We start from the raw sequence: 13,196 nt of genomic DNA on the forward strand, positions 1-13,196 counted from the left end.
TGTGCCATCTAGCTGCCCCATACTAAGTCTCTTTTGATCTGCTTCTGCTACTGCTGCTGCTGCTTCTTCTTCTTCTTCTTCTTCTTCTTTGGTGAGGCAATTGGGGTTAAGTGACTTGCCCAGGGTCACATAGCTAGTAAGTGTCAAGTACCTGAGGCCAGATTTGAACTCGGGTACTCCTGAATCCAGGGCCAGTGCTCTATCCACTGCACCACCTAGCTTCCCCTTACTAAGTCTCTTTTGCTGGATTTCCAGTCTATTTCATATAGATTCTTGTTCATTTCACCACTTTCCACAGACTAAATTATCATCTCTATACAGATGACTCCCAAATCTATAACCTTCCTCCTGAAATAGTATTCCTTCAAGAATTGTCCACAGGAAAGCTAAGATACTGATGCACTGTTGTTGTTGTGAAAAGATCCAAGCATTCTGGAGAGTAATTGGGAACTATGCCCAAAGGGCTATAGAACTGTGCATACCCTTTGACCCAGCAATATCACTGCTAGGTTTATATCGCAAAGACATCCCCAAAAAGAGAAAAAGACCTATTGGTACAAAATAATGATAACAGTTCTTTTTGTGGTGGCTAAGAATTGGAAATCAAAGGAATGTCCATCAATTGGGGAATGGCTAAACAAAATGTGGTAAATGATAGTGATATAATATGATTGTGCTATAAAGAAATGACAAGCAGGATGATTTCAGAAAGGCCTGGAAAGACTTGTATGAACTGATGTATAGTGAAGTGAGCAGAACCAAGAGAACATTGTGCACAGAGACAGCAATATTGTTTGATGAAGAACTGAATAACTTAACTATTCTCAACCATACTACTGATGAAACATACTACCCACCTCCAAAGAAAGAACTGATATTCATGGTACACAGACTGAAGCATGCTATTTTTCATTTTCTTTCAATTTTTTCTTTTATTCAAGTTTTCTTGTACACAATGACTAATATGGTAATGTTTTACAGAATCTTACATGTATAACCCATATCTGATTGCTTACTGCCTCAGAGAGGGGAGAGGGGAGGGAGGGAAGGAGGGATAAAAATTGGAACTCAAAACTATAAATAAAAATGTTTATTACTTAAAATTTTTTTAAAAAAAGAAAGTGGAAAAAATTGCCCACAAGAGGGGCAGGTAGGTGTCTCAGTGGATAGAGTATGGGCCCTAGAGTCAGAAGGACTTTAGTTCCAATCTGCCCTCAGACACTAACTAGCTGTGTGACCCTAATCAAGTCACCTAACCCCAAAAAAACCTGCCAATAGGAGATCTCCACATGGAAGTTTCATCAGCATGTCTAACATAGTATGTCCAAAATATAACCCATATTTCCCTCTAAAATCAACCCTTTTCTAAACTTCCTTTTTTCTATCAAGGGCCCCTACAATCTTCCTAGTCATCTAAGTTTACAACTTGGGAATTATCTTTGCTACAAAGAAACACAAAATGACCTCAAAGAGTCTACTGAAAAGAATTTTAGACCTATCACAAATTTGAAGATCATTCAAAGTTATATTTATTTTAAGAGGATTAGTCTCACAAAACCACAAAGGAAAGTACAACTAAAAAAAAGAAAAATGCAAAACAGTGGAAGGAGAAGAAGAGCAAATAGACTAATCAAAGAACTGCTAACCATAGCTATGAAGAAAAAGTGCTTGGCATGGTCGAGACAACTGAAAACTGAGAATACCGAAGATCGAAAAAGGGTCATTTTCACTTATGAAACTTAACTTTTCCTTCACAGTTCTATCAAAATCTTTGCCAGAAGAAGTCTAGATAAGCCCAAAATTCCTAATCATTTCATTTTTACCAACAAACTGTTTTGAGGAATTTTTCAAAATTTCAAAGAGTCCTGGAAGTCTAATGTCTACTGAGAGAATTATGAGTTCTGATACATATATTGCTATACTGAGAAGCAAAATTCATCTTGATTACATAAAAATTTCCAGATGGAGATGGATATCAGCATGACCAAGTACCATACCACATATCATGAAAGGTTAAGAAATTTATTCAATAAATAGAAATGGATATGCTATAGTGAGGTAGAAACTCACTTCACTTAAATGACATTGAAAAGCCATGGCTTATAATCAAGGCTAAATTCAGAAAAATGGACAGGTCATAAAAAGCATGCTTAATATCCAATGTGATAAGTGTAGATTCCTGATGAATAACTAAAGAATGTGTCAAAGTGTAATAAACTCAGTGTCAAATTGTATAAAACATGTGATTGCAGCAAAAGAAGAACATATTATATTTTTTAAAACTATATCAAGTTATAAGATTTTATTATTGGACACTGTCCCAAGCATTTCCCACACCGCTGTGATTCAGGCCATTATCACCTCTAACCCAACTATTCTAATAGACAGACTCCTAATTGGTCTCTCTGTTTTGAAGTCTCTCCTGTATACAATCTATCTTCCACCTAGATCTCCTATTATCAAACATGATCAAACATGATTCTAACCACGTCTCTGCTCTGGTCAAAAACTGACAGTGGCCATTTATGGCCTCTAGAATAAAATCCAATGGTTCTCAGTCTGTTTTATAAAACTCTCTAGAACTTAGATCTAACCTTTCAATCAATCAATCAGTCAGTTGGTATTTATCAAGTGCCCACTACGTGAAAGGTATTATGCTAGGCAGTGGGGACATAAATACAAAGAATGAAACAATCCCTATTCATAATGGGATTCCATTGTAATGGAGGAAGATGAATATATATATAGTATATGTATATGCATGTATGTATCCTGCATATATATAAAATGAGTAAATATGGATATATACAAAGTAGTTAAATATAAGTTTATACAAATAATAAAGACAAATATGTTAGTTTTAGATGGAAGGCACTAGAAGTTTGGAGAATCAAGAAAGGCTTGGTGAAGATGGTCATTAAACTTAAAGGAAGAGAGATATTCTATGAGGCAGAGAGAGGTAAGAAGATGGCATGTTCCTGTTACGGAAAGGGAAGAGAACGTTTATTAAGTGTCAGACACTGTTCTAAGCACTTTAACAAATATTTCATTTGATTATTACAACACACCATGAGGTTGGTACTATTTTGATTCCCATTTTACAGTTGAGGGAATTGAGGCAGAAAGAGGTTAAGTCACTTTCCCAGGGTCATACATCTGGTAAATGTCTAAGGCAGGATCCGAACTCAAGTCTTCCTAATTCCAGGCCCAGTAATCTGTCCACTGCACCACCTAGCCTTACTCAGTTACATGTGATGGCCAGAGCAAATGCATGGAAAGGGGTGTCTTGTATAGGTAATGGATAGTAACAAAATAATGAAAAGGCCAGTTTGGCTGGATAGCTAACCCATATTTCCCTCTAAAATCAACCCTTTTTTGGGGTATTCTGGGACAACATCATGTCTCACTTTAAACGGATGACTAGCTCAGTATTTTCTTATAGCCTTACCAGATTTCTCCTCATCCATACAATAAAAAATTTCGGGAATAATGGGATGAGTGAGTCTATCTTCCCCATGGTCAATATTACTGAGAACATTTTGACTGAATTTGAGCCTTACTATGGTAATATAATAATAGCTCTAGCAGTTGTAATTTTTCTTCTCTCCATTGCTAATATTGTCACATGGCATTTCCTCATAAAACTCTGGAGAGAGGGAAAATATTGTAGCCATAGTGGGCCATGTATTCAGAGGGATACAGCTCCCTCTGCTAGAAATGACCTGAGTTCAGAAACAGATTCTGACCAGTCTTTAAAATCAGGTCAGCAGAAACTGCCTCCCATGCAGGATGCTGTGAAATATACCCGCAGAAGCATTCTAGCACCAGCACTCTCAGGTCAGGGATTTAAAAGTCAGTACAGAACCCCTAAAGGGTGTCAATACTGTGAGAAACAAGGACACTTGTTGAAAGAATGTAGAATTGGAAAGCACGAACTTAGGCAGGTAATGACTGAGAGTCTTAGAGATTTTTTTCAGGGGAAATAGGAATAATCATGGAAATTTTTACCAAAGGGGAAACAACAAAGGCAATTACAGGCCCTATTACAAACAGAATCAAAATAGATATAGATCTTTTCAGGGAGATACAGAGAGGTGGAGTCAAAACAGTTATAGGCCTTTTCAGAGAGATGTAAAGGAGAAAAATGAGAACAGTCATAGACAATATCAGAGAGGTACAGAAGGACAGAATCAGAATCAGGGTAACTCTAGAATCCCTCAGAGGGAGATACAGGAATGACGGTGTATAGGGGAGGAATGGACAATAGACACGGAAAGTTTTCTTTTTCCAGACCCTGAATATATTAACCTGTTTGGTACAAGATTCAAACCCAGGCTTCCCCCACTTCAGGGCCACCTACCACCTAACTGCCTCCATAACGATGAGTAGAGGCTTCAGTAAGGCATGTATAGATTTAATACATATGGGAAAAAAACCTCCATAACTGTTCCAGCTACTCCAAATGTGGAATGGGAGACCTTAGTAGGTAATGGTTTCCTCCTCCATAAAGGTGTTTAAGAAAAGGCAAGATAATTACTTGGAAATGTTATCAAGAAGATTCTGCAGAAACAGGTAAGACTAGATGGTCCTAAAGTACCTTCCAAGTCAAACTATAGAGTATTCCTCATTCCACAATTTCATTCTTTTCAGAGTAAAACCATATTACATCAGAAAGAAAGCATATGCAAAAATCAGTCACCTGCTAATAGTGAATTTTAAAACATTTTACTAGAATTGAAAAATAGTAGATTTACAAACAATTTCTATCTCAATTGGCTCTGTGAACCTAATTTTTTATCTTTCATTAAAAACAATGATACTCAAAATGATCTTTACTAATAGTCAAGCTCTAAATAATGTCCTCTATATTTCAGTGGAGCCAGACTGTCAATTTGCAAGTGAGGTGCTACATTTCTACATATGTGATTTCACGCAGACAAAACAAAAAATTGACTTTTTTGTTATTAACCTTTAGAGGTTGTCAATTAAAAATGTTATAATTCATAAGGATAATAAGGTTTGAAAGTAAAAGACAACCTTTACCATCAAACTATAGACTTTTAATTTCATTAATTTTGTAAAACATTACAACTCTTTTAAAAGATCACAAAAAATGAGAATATTTCACTAATCCCACAAGCATCCTTGTAAGGTAAGATATATTATTCCCATTTTATAGATACGGCAAGTTCCTTAATCAAATATGGTCATGCTACACAGTGACAAATGGAGCTGGGAATAGAACCTAGGGCATCTGACTTCTAGTCCAATGTCCTACCCATTAGTCATTTTCTCTTTCATGCCTTTGACACTTCACATTGTCCCAAAATACTGTTCAAGATCACTTCTTCTCCAGAGGATTGGCTCAGCCAGCAAGGATACAAAGATATAAAATTTGAGGAAAAGAAATTTTTTAGGTTGTACATACAACAAACAAGTAGAATGTTGCACAGAAATAACAAAGTAAAATTATTAAGTGCTAACTAAGTACTGTGCTAAGCAGTGGGGATGAGATTCCAGTCCTCAAGTAGCCCACAATCTAATGATGGGAGGTAACACATAAGAAGAAGATGCAAAGCATAGGCCTACAATGGGCCGGGAAGATGTGGGAAATTATCTTAGGGGTGAGTTACAGAGTTTACTTTATCTTGCAGACTGATAAGTTTCTGGAGATGATCGCTGTTCATTCTTCATTTTTGGATGATATCTGTACTTGTGCTCAAATTGGACTTAAGTGAGGCAGAATTGTACAGTCATCAGCCTCACTCTTCCAGAGTGAGATCTAGGAGATAACCAAGTAGGAAATGATGAGGTGGATTCTCTGGGTTCCCTCTTCAAACAGAATGTCTGGGAAGGACACCCCAATGTCTACTCCCCAGCCTCTCTAACCAGAGGGAGGAAAGGACCCAGAACAGGGGGTGCTGAGGAGGAAGCAGAATCATGAATTTCTGGAGATAGTGAAATCTAGAAAAACAGCTGGATGGGCAATGAAGTACATGAATATTCTTGATAAACCAAGTTACCTTTGAAATAAGAGACTTAAAGTATGTGAACAGGTGTGGAAAAAATACAGGTGGTTCTTTATTTCCTCTCTCAAACAAATTAATTAAGAGGAGATAGGTGGTAGGGAGAGTGGATAAAATGCAAAACCTGAAGTCAGGAAGACTCTTCTTCCTGAGTTCAAATCTGGCCTCAGACACTTACTAGCTGTGTGACCCTGGGCAAATCTCTTAACCCTCATTGCCCTGCCCCGCCCCCCCAAAGAAAGACTGAAGGGCCTTCAAGACTGAGGAATTAATTTCTTTTGGTAGAATTCCAGACTTTGTTAGGAAGTGGAGAATGGTGCACCCCCTCAAATCATCTCTGCCTACTCCTAAGGCTAGCAGTGCCTCTACTGATAAGGCCTGAGATATTCCACGATGCTTCATATGAATACATGACTCCATCATGGAGCATGCTGTAACAAAAAGAAGTGTGGCACAGGCACACAAGGGGATGGCAATAGCTTTCTATCAAAACTTCCTGTCTCTCCTCTTTCCCACCTCCCATCCATCCCTCACACCAAATGACAGATTCATATACTTTACAAACAGATTATGATTATTTCAGTCTTTTAGGATCTTTCTACTGCCTATGAAACAATGTACCAATTTCTCAGCCAGGTATCTAAGGCCCTCCACAATCACCTCTCTCAATGGACTCCATTTTACCTAAGCTACTACATTTTAGTCAAACTGGACTACTTTTATTCCCACACCAAGCACAAATCTGGCATTTTCCAACATCCTGGTCTTTTGTTCATGCCATTCTCCAAACAAGAAATAAACTTTCTTCAGTGCTACCTGTAATACCCTAACCATCCTTCAAAGCTTTCACCAAAGGTCACTCATTTTCTGATCATCAAATCAGAAGCAACATTTTGCTTTCCTTAACATATTTGTACCCCTCTCATACGCTTATATTTGCACTGTTAGCAGCATCTGTATGCATGTCCCTAGACAGAAAGCTGCTACAAAGCAGGATTTGTGGCTTATTTATTTTAAGTTGGAATAACTGCAATTATACCTGCATGCTGGTATTTTATTTTTATTCAGGAAATATATTTACTTCTAATTTCTACCAACATGAAAATTAAATTTTAATGCCTCGTTTCCTCTTTTGTTCTTGAGTTTTGCAAATAGTAATCCTTTAGTAAGTGCTTTTCATTCATTTCTTCCTAAGGGCCACACATGTCCATATTCTTCCGTCATTTTGTGGGAAGTGACCAAGCACTAAGGGAATCTTGGCAGTGTGGCATGGCACAGGAGTCTAAGAGTGATTAACTTTCAACAACAGAAATGGAGGAAACAGTACTTCCTGCAGGGTTTCTCAGGTACATGGGTGAATGAGTCATAGCTATAGGTCTAAATTAAGCAACACCTTCTTTCGCCTCAAGGCCAGGGTCGAACTATTCCATTTTAAAACATCCCCAAAACAGCAATTTATCAAAATGACCAAGGACCAAAGAGAGCCAGAGGAAAACTACCTGTTTGGGATGGCAAAAGTTATTACCATAAAATAAAGCCTCAGACATACCTGCCTGTTTACTCTAGATGAGCTAGCTGAAGTTCCCAATAGCTATGGCCTTAGCATTTTTTCTTATTTAGATATTTTGAACCTAGTGTTATTCCTATCCAAGGCACAATGACAAATTTTCTAGGTTTTCTCATGTCCAATGATTTCCTAAATCTCAATCTACCTTTACTTTTCCCTATTTAAAATTATTCCATGGGAAGATCTCATAAGTCAACACTAAAAACTGCATTCAAAATCAATAACAGTATATGTTGCTTATTTTGCTTACTTTTACTTCTTTATTATAAGGGAGGGTCCTCTTAGGGCTGGGGAGTCATTGGGAAGTGGCAGCCATGTTAAAAATCATCAATTAAAGGAGGGAAAGGAGGAATCAATGATAGCAGTGTAAACTTTACCCAATCCAGATAATGTACTTAAAATCATAAAGCCTTGACCAAAAAAACCCAAAAGGAACAATTTGAATGACTATATGCAGATTTTTTACTGTCAGTATAAGTGATAAGGAAAAGCTCTAAATCTTTGTTGTAAAAACAATACAATTTCAATCTTCTCTGTCATGACCTAAGTCAAACTTGATTAATGTACTCTTGTTTTGAACCCTAATTATTTTATTAGGAATTTTAGCTTCACTATACTACTTAAAATGCTCATTTTTACTAGACTAGGTAGCTTTTTAAAATCCTCTCTTAAGATACTTGTGGCTTTTTCTTAAGGCCCAGTAAGAGTTTCGTGTTGTTGTTTTTTAATATTGGAGAATATCACTCACTAGTGAAATACCTTGTAAATAAGCAATATAAATGTGAACACCCATGCTTCTGTACAGATATACACAAGTCAAATGCAAAAACATGCCTACATTTATACAATTCACTTTAGTCTTTTACAAAATGATGAATCTTTAAAAGCTTCCTAGCATCCATTTTACAACACTATTACCAACATAATTAAAAATGACAAAGTCAAAACAGGCTTCAATAAAGGGACATATGCCAACATGATATATAAGAGAAGTAAGGCACTTCTCCATTTAAATAAGTCCCCTCTCTATTTCTGTAATCAGTACAAGGCTCCCACCCTAAAATCTCTAACAGGCTTCCAGCTGATCTCCCTTCTTCCAGTCTTTGCCATCTCCAATCCAACCTGCATTCAAGTATTCAGTAAAAATGAATTCTTGTATGCTTCTTTCCATCTTCAAACATTTCCCTGGCAATAGGCTGAAACTATTTTAAGTGGGGAGGAAGAGGGGACAGAACACACATATGTGTGTGACTCCCTCTACTGGACAACACAGAAAGAAAGCTTTTTGTCTCTGTACCCATTTAATTTAATTTATTTTAATTCAATTCCACATAAGTTACTGAGCATCTAGTATGCTACCTATGTGACACAATGAATGGGGTTTAGGCAATGGGAGGAAGACTCCAATTACATCATAAGACTCATAGCATTCTGTTGATAACAACACACCAGCAGGAATGATGCACGTTCCAAAGCTCTGGCGTGCTGATGCACTTAAAAGACACCCAGCTTTTCCACAGACATTGCAACAGCCAGGTATGAAGAAACTAAATAGGTACAAGATGTAATCATGGACCAGATTTTAGAAGACTTCTATAGCCTTTTTGAGTTTGAAAAAGCTACTATGATAAGACTGTTCTTCCACTGGCCTAAACTGATGGTTCTTCAGAATAATAATATACAGGATCTAAACATTTCTGCAAATAAACAGGCTCCCATTATTCTTTTTTGGAGAATTTAGTTTACCAGGAAATGAGATAACCTGACACTCAGAATCAACAAGGCCCACAGTATCTACACTCAAAGAGCTTTCACTGAATACATTAACATTAGAAAGGCAACACTGTAATAGATGGATATATTCATATCTTGTCTCACACAATAAATTATAAATTCTTTGGGGCTAACGGCCAAGTCCCATATTTTTTGGTAAATCCCCCATTAGAGGGGGCACAGGGCAATGAAATGAAGAAAAGAGATGGGTAAATAAATGTGGGAAAGAGCATTGCCAGGCAGGTCAAAACATTGCCATCCTGTGAACTACCACCTCTCCTCAGACAATAACAGACCTAGTCCAGGACACTGACCCCAAGAGTCTCGAGAATAACATAGTCACCTAAAGTGGAACAATCAAGATGGAGAAGGGGACTACTTTCCTCACCACCAACAACAACTTTTGATTAACTGCCGCCAATCAACACGGAAACCCATAAGCCCCAAAAGTAGCAATACCAACTCGTGATTCCAGAATGCCATAGAAAGCATTCCCCGTGGAGATACACACACACACACACACACACACACATATATATATACATGTATGTATGTATACACACAAATACAACTGCTTCTGTGCATGCTACAGCCTCTGCCTCTTAAGCAACCACAGCTGCTGAAGACCCAGAAAAGAAAGTCTCACCACCAACAACCTTGACACTATTAAAAGCAACATGAAAGGTTGTATAGCTGTACCCTAAGGCCCAGGAGAACTTCTAATACATGTTATCTCCCCTATTAGATTGTTAGCTCCTTGAGAGCAGGGACCATTTTACTTTTTCAATCTGTATCCCCAGAGCTGAGTAGAGGGCTTTGCCCATACTAAATACCTAAAATAAATGCTTTTTCATTTATTCATTCATTCGTCCATTCATTCCTAGTTACACTTTGGGTAAGTAAAGAAGCTTGTTTAGATGCTTAGCTTCTTGTCTGTACAGTAATCCTTCTATCACTGCAGATCAAAAAGTCACCACAAATTCTCATTCATATCCTTACAGAAACATTCATTAAAGAATATACCCAATATACTACAGGCCTCACTCTGGTCCTTTTACTATTTCAATGGAACTAATGTAACAACTGGACTGTCCATCTATTGTTTGCCACTCTCAATACATAAAGGGTATCACTTTCTTTCCCTGGTATACATGTCTTCGAAGATATATTTTAAATTTGCAGCCATGCAGAATCTCTGAGAAACTATCACTATTAAAAAGCTGGGCAGTGATCAGCTTAGGATCGCTGCAAGAATTGCATGGTTTTCTAAATGTTATCTATTCTGTTACTTTCCTTAAACAACTCCAGGTCCAGCTCTTTTTATACATGGAATGCCAGTCCAAGATTCATATTTGTGTATGTGCATGTATTCAGACACTAAATCAGTAGGATGTCTTTCTAGGTATGTGTCATCTAGTCAGTATGCTTTTTTCATCCACTTTGTTTTTCCAATGTAGGTGGAGCTAAATTGGTGTCAATCAAATAATTATCAATGCCACAAAGGACTTCTGTAGCATCCTGGGGATCAAACCAAATTATTCCAATATCAATAGAAAAAATTTCTGTTTGAACTGCAAGGACATCTTCTATGAAACTAGAAAACACCTTAGATAAGTATGTTTTCCTCTTTATGCCTTTCCCATTATTACTATCCATTAGGCTTATTAAACAAAATCACTTCCGTTTTTTATCTGACATAAAATCTTGAATTAAAAATATAATTGTGATCCAAATGTCTTCTTTTAAAAAACTGAACAGCAGACATGTTATATTCTCTACACATGCCAACTGACTGTGTACCTACAAAGAAATGGCTTACTTTAAAAATTAGCTTACATAAACCTGGTATTGATCTCTTATGTCATCATCAAGGATACCATCTGATGTACTCACTAGCTATTCTCAAAAGTTTCATAAAGATGAAAATATAACGATATGGGCTAGCATTGGCCAATATCTTCCCAGATGGTATTTCTGGAGTAAAAATGATGTGTGTAATGTTTTTTCATTCCTTGAAATCTTACCTTCTGAAACCCCTTTAAAAACACTGAATACCTTTAAAATTGAGTTACCACAAGCATGTATTGGTCCAGGTTTTGCACCAATCCTGTATTGGGCTCAAGCCTAGCCATTTTTCTTGACTTCATCTTGTTAAGTATCACAGCCACTTCTTAGAATAGTATTTCTGGGTTTTTTGTTGTTGTTGTTGTTTTTTTTGGCTGGGCAATGAGGGTTAAGTGACTTGCCCAGGGTTACACAGCTAGTAAGTGTCAAGTGTCTGAAGTCGGATTTGAACTCAGGTTCTCCTGAATCCAGGACCAGTATTTTATCCACTGTGCCACCTAGCTGCCCCTTAGAATAGTTTTTCAAAAGACAAAGTTTTTCAGTCATGTCTGATACCTCATAACCATATTTGGAGTTTTCTTGGCAAAGATACTGGAGCGGTTTGCCATATCCTTCTCTGGCACATTTTATAGATGAGGAAACTGAGGCAAACAGGGCAAAGTGACTTGCCCAGGGTCGCACAGCTAGTAAGTATTTGAGGCTGAATATGAAGTCATGAAGATGAGTCTTCTCGATTGTAGGCCCAGCACTTTATCCACTGTGCCACCTAGCTGCCCCAAAATATAGAGTGGCAGAATTCAAATGTAGTGGTTCCATTCACAGGTCCTTTTCTCAATTACCTTTCCTTACCCTGTGAAACAATAAGGTTTATAATCTTCATCTTCCTACTCTCTCCTGTCTTACAATCAATTAGCAAGCATTTATTAAGTGCCTATTATGTGTCAGCTACTGTAATATAAATCAATTTGTACAATAAGGCCATGCTCCCACTAGTTGCCATGTGATTCTGATGGCAAGGACATAAAGTATTTTCTGGCTTAGGCAGTCTGGGTCCTTTTTCAGCCTCCTTATTTCCAAGAAATGGTGATAGTGTTCATTTCTTTCTTGATGTCCATTTCTCATTTTTCAGAGCCAATAGCCTATTTAAGGAGTACAGGCTGGAAATGCTATAATGGGAAATACTATCTCAGCTTTAACTTTTTGTTTAATTTATTTACTTGGTCACTGCATCAATCAATAAACGTCTGACTAAAGATAGACAATGGATTCTAAAATTACTACTACATATGGAACTAGTCATTGGTCCTTTTTAACCTTTTATCTGCTAGGTAGAGAAGTAGATAGATTGCAAGGCCTGCAGTCAAGAAGACTCATCTTCCTGAACTCAAATCCAGCCTCAGATACTATGTGACCCTGGGCAAGTCCCTTCACCTTGTTTGCTTCAGTTTCATCTGGAAAATGAGCTGGAGAAGGAAATGGCAAACTTTTCCAGTCTCTTTGCCAAGAAAATCCCAAATAGGGTCACAAAGAGTCAGACACAACTGAAACAACAACAAACCTTTTAGTTCTTAGTTCTCTAATCATAACCAAGCATACAGAAATTGTAATGTAGCTGTTTTCTCATACTAATTTTTTAAATCAATCCTATTGTTAGTTTTGGTATGTTTCTTTAAATTTAATTTGTATATGACATATGTAATAGCATTCAGGTGATTACTAGTCCCCTATGAACACTCTTCATCCTAATGAAGAATAGTTTGAAAATAATACATTTCTAAAATTACAATTAAAGAGTTGCTCTACTATTTACAAATGAATAGAGCCTTTTGGTCACTTCCTAACTTCTGATACATTCTAAGAGCACCAAGGATCAACAGTTATTCCCATATGTCTGTACCACTGAAGGGAGTACCCACACCAACAAAACCACATATCTTAAGGAATTAAGTATTAAAGTGCCAGTAATAAAATGTCACAAAGGAATA

At 37.2% G+C, this 13,196-nt stretch overlaps 1 protein-coding gene across 4 annotated transcripts in view; it reads right to left on the bottom strand.

Annotated features, from left to right (window-relative positions):
• Positions 1-13,196, bottom strand: part of DIAPH2 (diaphanous related formin 2) — a 908,274-nt gene that overhangs the window by 737,509 nt on the left and 157,569 nt on the right. The gene's annotated exons all lie outside the window — the stretch shown is intronic.

This window comes from Dromiciops gliroides, chromosome X (assembly GCF_019393635.1).
Source record: "Dromiciops gliroides isolate mDroGli1 chromosome X, mDroGli1.pri, whole genome shotgun sequence".
Taxonomy (NCBI): Eukaryota; Metazoa; Chordata; class Mammalia; order Microbiotheria; family Microbiotheriidae; genus Dromiciops; species Dromiciops gliroides.